This window comes from Euprymna scolopes, chromosome 27 (genome assembly GCF_053919585.1).
Source record: "Euprymna scolopes isolate OS-2025 chromosome 27, ASM5391958v1, whole genome shotgun sequence".
Classification (NCBI taxonomy): domain Eukaryota; kingdom Metazoa; phylum Mollusca; class Cephalopoda; order Sepiida; family Sepiolidae; genus Euprymna; species Euprymna scolopes.
The window spans coordinates 111110983-111121620 of record NC_136508.1 but is presented as its reverse complement, the minus strand read 5'-3'; the positions used below and the strand labels follow the sequence as shown (position 1 = coordinate 111121620).

The 10638-nt window shown below is 30.1% G+C and overlaps 1 long non-coding RNA gene across 1 annotated transcript; it reads right to left on the bottom strand.

Annotated features, from left to right (window-relative positions):
- Nucleotides 1-403: 403 nt before the first annotated feature.
- LOC145248674 (uncharacterized) lies at nucleotides 404-9802 on the bottom strand. The gene is made up of 3 exons (XR_013863390.1): nucleotides 9564-9802; nucleotides 2559-2709; nucleotides 404-677 (listed from the first exon to the last, which is right to left on the bottom strand). It is a non-coding gene; the product is annotated as an uncharacterized LOC145248674 (long non-coding RNA).
- Between the last annotated feature and the right edge of the window lie 836 nt (nucleotides 9803-10638).

The window sequence follows — 10638 nt, the reverse complement described above, 5'->3', positions numbered from 1 at the left end:
CAGTAGATTTTGACCGAGTTTTTTTTTTTTACAAATCGTTGCTGTTTGCTTAAGTACTATTAATGTCATTTCATTGCGTTTCACTAGTTGTATTTTTATATTTTAATTCTTTGAAAGTTATGTATAAAAATCATTTTTCTTATTAATGGTAGAATTTTGTAAACGTTTCATTGAATTAAATTCAAACTTCATTTTGTCACTTTCTCAGAAAACCAGAAAAGTAAGACGAGTTCCCTGGAATGGATTTTAATGGATATTTTCTCGGAATAACTTGGGTCTTTTCTTTGATTAAAACTCATAAGTATCCAAAACGTATTTGTTAGTACAATACATTCTCTCTCTCTCTTATATATATATATATATATATATATATATATATATATATATATATATATATATATATATATATATATAGTTAAATCACTAAAGTTAAGCAACGATGTGCCTGTGCTTTACCAAATGAGTGACTATTTGGAAAGAGCATGCCCTATATATGGCTTCCACTTATTTTGGCTTTGTTTCCAGTCGTCCTTAATGTCTACCCAGGAGAGATGTGACTGGAGATTGTGCAACTCTAGACACAAAAAAATTCATGAATAAATAACAGCATCTATAGTTATGGTTTGTGGTATTCATCAAAATTAATGGACAGAAAATCTGGTTTCTTCACTTGAAATCTGAAAAATATCATGTATAAATTATATTGTTTTATCAGAGTAATTTGTAACAAAAATAAAATGTCTGTTGTAGTTAAATCAATAAATATGTGAAAGAATTTTATTCGTAATTAATATAAACATTCTATGCATATTTGTAGGCATGCTATTTATATACAAAAGATTTATTTTTTAACATATTTAAGTTAATTTATATATATATATATATATATATATATATATATATATTAGTGATGGGACGATTCCAAAATTTTCCCCGATTCCGATACAATTACCGATTCCTTTCAAAATTTCCGATTCCGATTCTTTTAAAAATTATACATATTTAATTAGAGATTTGTTTTGTTTTATTTTTGTCTTGTTTTGTTTCTTTCGTAAATTTTCAAATTATTACATAAACCCCTGGGTAATGTCCGCATATATTTTTTCTCAAATGTTTGCTCTGTAATTGATTAAAAATTATACGACAACAAAACATTTATTTTGATTTTAAAACAAAGCTATATTGTATCAGTTCGTATTTACTGTATAACATGCCACTTACATAAATTGTTAAATAGTTGAAAATATTCGAAGATTGGTAGGCAAAATAAAAAAACGATGTAAGACAACATATTTAACAACGTCACTTCTCATTCTTACGAACGAATTTCTAAATAATAATGTTACTATTTAGAAAAACATTTTTAACATGAGATTGCGTGCCTTCTTTTTATGAATGAACTAAAATTTTATTTTAATTATAAAAATTTGGTAGGTTATTAAATTGATTTACTTTGCTATAAAAAAAACAAAAACAAAACGAAACGCAAATGGTGACGATGATGACGACGACGATAACAACAACAACAACAACGACTTTGTAGATTAACATGCAGCTAAATCCCTATTCCAAAATGAAATAATTCTTTTAGAAATTACGTGTTATAACATTTTTTTAAATTGACGGGAAGAAAAGCGATCATGGTACTTGTGTAGTTTACGTCCCTCATTAAAAAACGAAAATTAAAAAAAAAACAATTATATTCTACATACCCGTTATGGAATGTAGTTCTCATAAAAAATTTCACTTAATTTCATCAAGTAGTTTTGTTTTTACAGCTTGTTTTCAATCTCAGGAACGTGAAATTTCTCTAATAAATCGCTTAATTGATATCAAAGGGAAATAATCCATTATATTTCGACCAAAATCAATGCTAATGGCGTAGTTTAGATTGACTGTTTCGAATGCCTCGAATGAAAACAGCTTCTCGTCTGCTGATTTTTCAGAATAAAAGGAAGAAAGGAGGTGAAATAGATGAATACATGTTACAAATAAATGTTACGAAAAACAAGCGAAGCTACATTTTCAACTACCTGGATAATTTTTCTTTTCTCTTTTTTGCACTTTCACTTATTTTAAAGGTGTTTTTTAACTTAAAATAAGTGTAAAGCCTATTGAGTTAAAACAAAATAAAAATGGTGATATTATTTAAGCCATATTCGAGCATCGATAATACCTCAGAAATCAGAAATTAAAGTACTGATAGAAACACACCCAAGAAATGTCAATATGTTCACCCGATGTTATGTGAGAACAAGAAAAAAGGCCGAGATACGACTTTTAACTCTTGATAATGACCCAAACATTAAAAATTAAACAATATACTAGTGGAAACCCACGCGATAAATGTTACCAAAGTCAAGATAAGTTACACTTCTACCTAACAAAAGAATATATTTGACTTTTACAAAAAAACAAACAAAAAACAATTCGAACTTTTGCATCACATTAAAATAAATATTAAACAAAAATAAAGTAAAAATATGCTGGTAATTAATTTTCAAATCATGAAAAACATTTTGGATATCTTTAAAATAGTTATTTAAAAATACACTTACATTTTGTGTTGCCAAATTGTCGAAGCCAAACGGTATCGAAGATGTAAATTACTCCCAAATACTTTCAGTTAGTGGTCTAGGTTTTTATTGTCTTATATAGGGGAGTGAGATTGGTGGACTCTAGACGTCATTGGCCCCGCCGTATGAATCCCTAAGTATAAACATAAATGATACTGGCAGAATCAAAGAAAATCACATTGAAGCATGACATTTCACGAGTTCATTTCAAATTCAATTCAAGGCCAATCCTTTTCACACCTTTCGCCATTCCTTGTCATATTTGCCAATGCCGAGTAAGGGAGCGGACAAAAACCTAAACTTTTGATTTAATTAGCAATAATGTTTGATATTATTTTTATTGACAAAATATTTCTTTAAATTTAAACAATTTTTTCAATGCCTTGAAAATAAACTGCATTCTTCTAAGGGTTATCTAGCGAATTTTCGCAAAGTTTCAAGTTTTATTTTGTTTATTTTACGCAGATAAAATAAATTTAGATCTTCTTTTAATGTTATCATGATCTATAGAGGTTAGTTTTACTAATAGTTTAAAAGGAATAAATATTTATCAGCGGTATCAGCAATGAAAAATAAACATAAAATATTAAAAGAATCGGTTTTGGAATCGGAAATTAGGCACAAATTTTTCCGATTCCGATACCTCAAAAACTATCAATTTTTCCGCTTCCCGATTCTGATCAATCGGTACAACACTAATATATATATATATATATATATATATATATATATATATATATATATGTATATATATAAAGAGGGATATATATTACTCAATATATATATATATTAAGAGGGATATATATTACTCAATATATATATATATATATATATATATATATATATATTAGAGAGAATAAGACCTGGAGTCTAAAGAGCAGAGTTTATGTTAATGTATTAGTAAATGTATTAGCACTTTTAAAAGTAAACCGTGCGCATTCTACTTTATTTATATAATAAGCTCAATAGGTATAGGTATGCTACTTAATATTGAGTAAAACGAGTCATGATTGTGAATTAAAGTTTTTTTGATTTTGTTTGTTTTTCCTTTTGAAACAGATTTTCACTTAAAAATATGAATCATTTTACTCTCTCTCTCTTTCTTTATATATATATATATATATATATATATATATATATATATATTATGATTTTTAGATGAGGATTGCTTATATTATTTGGATTCATCGGACTGCTGTTTACATATTGAGTGTAATTTTCACAACGTTTCACTTGATGTAACCTCCGATCTCGTTCAAGTTTATCTTCTGTCAAACTCGAGAATTTGGATAGAATTTCAAATGGAAGCCTTTATTTAGTTCACATGGGTAGCATGCTCTTGTTCTGTCAGCTATGACTAGATATTAGTCCTAAGTAATTTACAGCTGTATTGTTCGGTCATCAACACTGAGAATTGAACCTTTAACCTCTATGCTATTGGGTTTATGGACAATTCTTGCATGGGTTGCATCAAGTGAAAATTGGCGGCCTCTGATCTATTTTTATATTATTTTGTAAATTTATCATTATTTATTACTAATTATTATTACTATGTACTACTGTATATATATTATTATTTACTTATTACTGTATATATTATCTATTATTTGTAATTGATGGTTCCCATATCGTGTTACATTCTATACTAGGTCCATTTTGTAATTGTCTCTCAGCATCTGTATTGCTTCCATGAGTCATCTTGCTCTCCACTCTGTCTATAATTTTTACTTCGTCCCATAATTGTTAGTAACTGTTTTCTCTCCAAATATGTTCAGCTATACGTGATTTTTTCAATTTCTCCATATATTATGGCTTTTTCGACTTTGGCTTCAAGTGAACGACATGTCTCGCATTTGTATAGTTTTCCACATTTACATGGGATCTCATACATATTTATTTGTAGGAGGCTTGACTCTCATATACTGTTTCTCAATCCTGATGTCATAGTATACAAACTATGTCCTTTGATGTCTGGCACAGATTTCCTGGAGCTGATGTCATGCTCTCTGGATAGACAATGTATGTCATGCGCATGAGATTATATCAGCAGGGGCTGTATGATATCAGTGTGCAATGATATTAGCAGCAGTAGCCACAAAATGACATATGCAAATTAGAAAGTGTGTGTGGGCTTAATAACAGAAAAAAGAAAAATAGGATACCATGTAGTCAGAGTAGGAAAGTATGGTTAAAAAGATGGACGTGTAAAGGTGAAGGCAAGAAATTAATGTCTACGGCTGGCATGTAGTAGAGCAGAAAGAGAAACACTTGTGATAAAAGATGGATATCTGCCACCGCGCTGGTGTCAAAAAGGGGAGAAAGAAAAACGGTAATAAACGACTTGTATTAAAATAGAACTAAATGTCGATTTTTTTATTATATATATATATATATATATATATATATATATATATATATATATATATATGGGTTTTAGGATCAATAAACACTTTATTTCTATGTATTTAAAAAACATCAGAAGAAGTGAGGTGCTAGTATACATATATATCCACAGCTAACCATCATAAAGGAATTCAAAATCCGAATCTCTTGCCTGCCAGTGGATTAACAAATAATTATATCATCTATTATTAATTTGCTCGCTAGGTTAGCTTGTTCTTGTAAAAATCCTACTTGTGAGATTCAGGTTCTCAGTGGTTACATACCTAGTTTGAGATAAAGTAGGTATATTCCATAGTTGTATTTCACCTCGGTTTGCTTGACCTGTGTTAGCTAATAGATTTTATTGTGTGTGATACATTTGATAAAGTTGCAGAGTTAACTTGGACTCAGCAAACTATTTCCTCCCTGATTTACCTCTGCAAACCACACTAAAAATCACCTCTTCTCAAGTACATGATATCATAAAAAACCTAGACGCCTCAAAAGCATATAAACCTGAACTCATCACATTTAATTATTAAAAAATGCTTTGCTGAGTTTGCTCCAGTTCCCTCGAAACTCTTTAACAAACGCCTTAACGAATCTTGTTTTCCTGACTGCTGGAAAACTGCTTCTGTGGCACCAGTCTACAAAAACTCTGGCGAAATAACTGACCAATTAAATTATCACGCAATTAGCTTCCTCCCTCTTTTCGCAAAAATATCTGAGTCCTTTTATTAATCAAGCTCTAATCCACCATTTTCCAGCTGCAAAACTTGTCTGATCACCAATATAGATTTAGATAAGACTATTCTCCTGCAGATATTCTAACTGAAATCTCTTAAGGTTTATACCAAGCACTGGATAAGGAAGGGAACGGCAGTAGCTCTAGATATATCTAAGGTTTTTGGTAGGGTATGGCACGATGATCTTCTCATGAAAATAAAATCCTATGGTATTACTGGACGTATGCTTAGCATAATTAGATCCTTCTTATATGAGAAGAATCCAGGCTGTCCTCGATGGGTGTATGTCCAAGCAGTATTATATAAATGCGGCTGTACTTCAGACATAGATCATTGGACATTTATTTTTTCTGATATTCATAAATGACTTACTTGAGAAAATTGTCTCTGAGATTGGTATATTTGCCTACGGCACCATGCTCTATAGTAGGCACGTTGGGAAAACTAATGAGCACATATCTAAGGTAATGGCAGAAAGCCTAGAAGAATACTTTCAGTCTGTAGTAGAATAGGCTTAAAAATGGATGGTAACGTTCAACGCTACCGAAACAATAAAAGTTTTCTACAACCCTAACACTAACCCTAAGCAACCACCAATAGCTATGGCTAAAGATACATTACCTGAAAGTACTTGGTTCAAGCTCCTCAGCTAAACATTCACAGGGAACATGAGTTGGAACAGATACATGGAAATTTTTGCTAAGGCTGCTGTGAAGAAGGTGGGATCTCTCTACTGTGCTAGAAGATTATTTATGCCTGAAAGTATCCTGTATCTCTACAAAGCCTCCATTCGCCCATGTATGGAGTACTGCTGTCACATTTGGGCTGCTGCATCTTCTACTAGTCTCTTGCTCTGGGACAGGGTTCAAAGAGAGTCATTAACCTGAAAGATCCTGAACTGTCATCTAAGTTTCAGCTTCTGTCCCATCAATGAAATATGAAATATTGCATCCCTCTGCCTGTTTTACAAGTATTTTAATGGTGGATACTCTGACGAACTACAAGCCATTGTACACTTCAACGAAAATTCCCCCAACAAACTCGACAAGCAACAAAGTTCCACCCGTGTACAGTAGGGATCCCTAGCGATAAGAAAGCTTTCTACTCTAATAGATTATTACCCAGAACTGCTAGATTGTGGAATTCTCTTCCTGCTTCTCCAACTGTACTGACATGCAGAAGTTCATATGTAATGTGAACAGACATTTTACTGCTATACTGCCTACATAGTACCCTTGCAACTAAGGTCCTGGCATCAAAGTTGCATATTCAAATTGATATTTTAAAAGTGTCATCTATTTTTCTTACTTTCAATAAAAATGAAGCTTAAATTTCAATTTTAAATTCAAGGAGGGAACAATTTTTTACTCATACATTCTATTTGTTAAAAAGGACATCTCCAATTATAAATAATAATGGTATTATTTAGAAAGCTATTCTTAACATGATAGAGCGGTTCTTGCTCACTAATTTGTACTTTCACCTAACAAATTAATAAATTAAATGGGCATTTTAGACAAAAAAAGTGGTAAAAAAAAATTCAAATTTATAACCAATGATTGAAGGTAATATAAGTAACTCTTCTACCTACTTGGATAAACTTATTTTGAAGCGTTTATTTACTTTTAAAAATTCGTATCAAGCTTTATGTTATGTTAGAATTAGAAAAAAATGGCTGATGTAACTCAGTCATATAGGAAGTCCCGATAATCATTCAAAAATCGGTAATTACATAAAACACTGGTAGAAAACTACCAAATAAATGTCACGATGACATTTTATGCAGTTTTTTAGGCACCGCCAAAAATGGCCGAAAAATCAAGTTGTTGTTGTTGTTTTTTAAAACGAAATTACATTTATTAAAATCCATTATTTCTGAGTAACTTTTTTTTTTCCAGAAAGATAAACCCCTGAATTTTATCATATAGAAAACAGAATAATGTCAAACTTTTTCTACTATTTTTAATTAAATTTTAAATGTTAAATTTTCCCAAAAAAGTTAACAATTGACATTTTTTGTCTTGCACAAAAAACGTACATAAATATTTAGAAAAAAAGGTTTTTGAAATAATTAATTTATTTATTTATTGTCTAACTAAGATTTAGGATGATTTTCTAAGAGAATATGAAAAATATTATAATATAATACCTGAATTTCAAATAATTCCACTTATTCATATAGGTAACCAGATATTTCGCATCGATCTTGAGTCTAGATCGACACTGTTTACGTTTGCGTTTGATAAGAAGAAAACTATGGAAGACCAAACAGGCCAAAAAAAAACTTATTTTTCAGTGACGAAAATTTCAATGTATTATTAAGCTGAGGCTGGCCAGTACCAGATGGGTGACCATTTGTATGAGTTTGGTTTTTAATGTGTATGTGTGTGGGGGCCAGGCTCCCCAAAATGGGGGGGGGGGGGCAATTTAAAGCAGAATAAAAAAAATTATTTCAGCGCGTTTGGTCCACCGTAGTCGAAAGACGGCAAACGTTTTCAAACGGGATAGAAAAAAATGATGCTATTTTTAACACAAAGGGCACAATATTTATCGAATTTTTTTTTTGTATCGATTATTCAAAGCATGCCTTGTTTAATAATGGTCGTGCATTATTTGGCTCGCTAAAAAAAATTGTTAATTTATTTATCAAAAATTTTAAAATGGCTTTTTTCGTATAAATATTAAAAAAAAAATTTGTTTTGCTTAACTTAAATTATTTTACTTAACATATTCACGGAATTTCACACTTCAAAACTCAAAAGCGGGAAAATTAAACACAATCGAAGTTCTGATATTCAGACGTCAAAATAAGGTATGCAAACAATTTTTTTTTTAAATCTATAATTCTGTCCCTTACAACAACACAATATCTTGTGTTCAGTTTCAGATGATTATTTTAAGCATATTTGTTCCCACTTCAAAACAAGGGGGGGGGTTGTAAGCAAAATATATATATATATATATATATATATATATATAAATATCGTTTATGAAAAATAAGTACACTGTTATAAAGTTCATTCTTCTCCTAATAATCGCTGAAAATTTCGTATTGATCGAATAATTACCTGATTTTTGGTAGATTTTTAAAAAGACGGTCCGTCAAAAAGTACTGACCTGCCCCCCCCCCCAGTTTTGGCGGTGCCTACAGTTTTGTTATGCCTAATGATTTTTTACGGTATTTTTGGTTTATAAAATTATTAAGTGGAAGTACAGAATAGTTAACAAAACATAGGATCTAATCTCCAAGAAAAACAAACAAAACAAACTAAGAAAAAATAAAATCAAAATGCCAGATTAAATAATATAATTTTAGGAGATTTTTTGTACTTGTTTAAGATAGCGTTGATTAATCGATTTCTAAAAATATGTCGTTTTAAGCAAAAACGTTACGTAACTGAAACATGAAAATAGTAAAATTAAACGAGTAGTAAATTATTTATAAGTAAAAGTAACTTTTTCGGAAAATTGGGTAAAATTGCATTTTTCTTAGATGTTATAGAGTAGACAATGAAGATTTAACACACTCGGAAAGCAAAGTTTAGATTAAACCAACATGTGTAGTCTATAGTGATAGATCTTTTTTTAAACTAAAAATAAAATAACAGTGAACTTGATGAGTTTTCGTAATTTTTTAATATGTTAATATTTTCGACATGTTTATAACGATTATATTTAAAAAGATCGATCTATCAACTCGATGTTTTTTTAATCGGAGATTCATACTATTTTTATTCACGTCTGAATCAATTTTTTTTATTGGAGTGCAATAAACATACTTTTTTTTTAATGTTTAAAATTATTTTAAAAGTTATAGAATTTATGAATTGTTAAAAAGTAAAAGAAAAAAAAAACTTACCTTTTATTCCAGGAAAAAAATTCGGGATGAATTCATTTTTTTCTTTTGTGTTCAAAACAGCAAATTTGTTTTGTTTGTTATGATTTCTTTAGTAAATTGAAACAACTTTTGTTTTGTGTGTTCAATTCATTAAGAAATAAAATATATGAAAATATAAAAGAATCAAAATTAAAAGATGAAAACCACGATTTAAACGTGAAATTATTTTAAAAGAAAATCAACTGCTAAAGAACAATGAATTTGAGTCATCATGAGACGGTGTAATCATTATTTCGTTCCTCGTGTAATAATGTCCATTTATTAGTTAAATGTGTCGAATTGTTTTCCTATCAAGTTCAGATTTTTTTTTTTTTTTTTTTTTTTTTTGTCAATGTTTAAGGCTTGTTCGGATTTCTTTGGTAAATTTATTTTATACGTGTATTATCATTCAAAACTAAATTATATGAAGATATAAAAATCAGGTTCATTTTTTAAGACTGAACATTTCATTGTTATTTCGAACTAAGGTTAACATCCAAAGTCCGAATAATCCAAACAATCGTCACATAAAAAAATGCAAAATTTAATATTTCACATAAACAACTCAAATAAGAGGAACGAATTGCATAAACGACAAAGTCAGTTTAATTACAAAATTAAATTTGAACAAAGAATGAGTTATGAGTAAGTTGCTGGAATCCATATTAAATAGAGAAATAGTCAACCACCTCAGCAGGAATAACCTTCTTAGTGACACACAATATGGTTTCCGCTCTGCAAGATCTACCGCAGATGTGCTGACGGTTATATCCCACAGGATTAGTGAATCTCTTGACAAAGGCTTCCTTTCTAGGGTAATTGCTCTTGACGTATCAAAGGCCTTCGACAAGGTATGGCATAAGGGTCTACTTCACAAGATTTCCAGCTACGGTATAACTGGAAATGTTTTCTCAATCATTAAATCATTTCTCTCCTATAGGTTCATAAGAATAGTTGTAGATGGACAAAAATCGGAGGCCTGCAATATAAATGCTGGAGTCCCTCAGGGGTCAATCCTGGGCCCAACTCTCTTCTTGATCTACATCAATGACCTCCC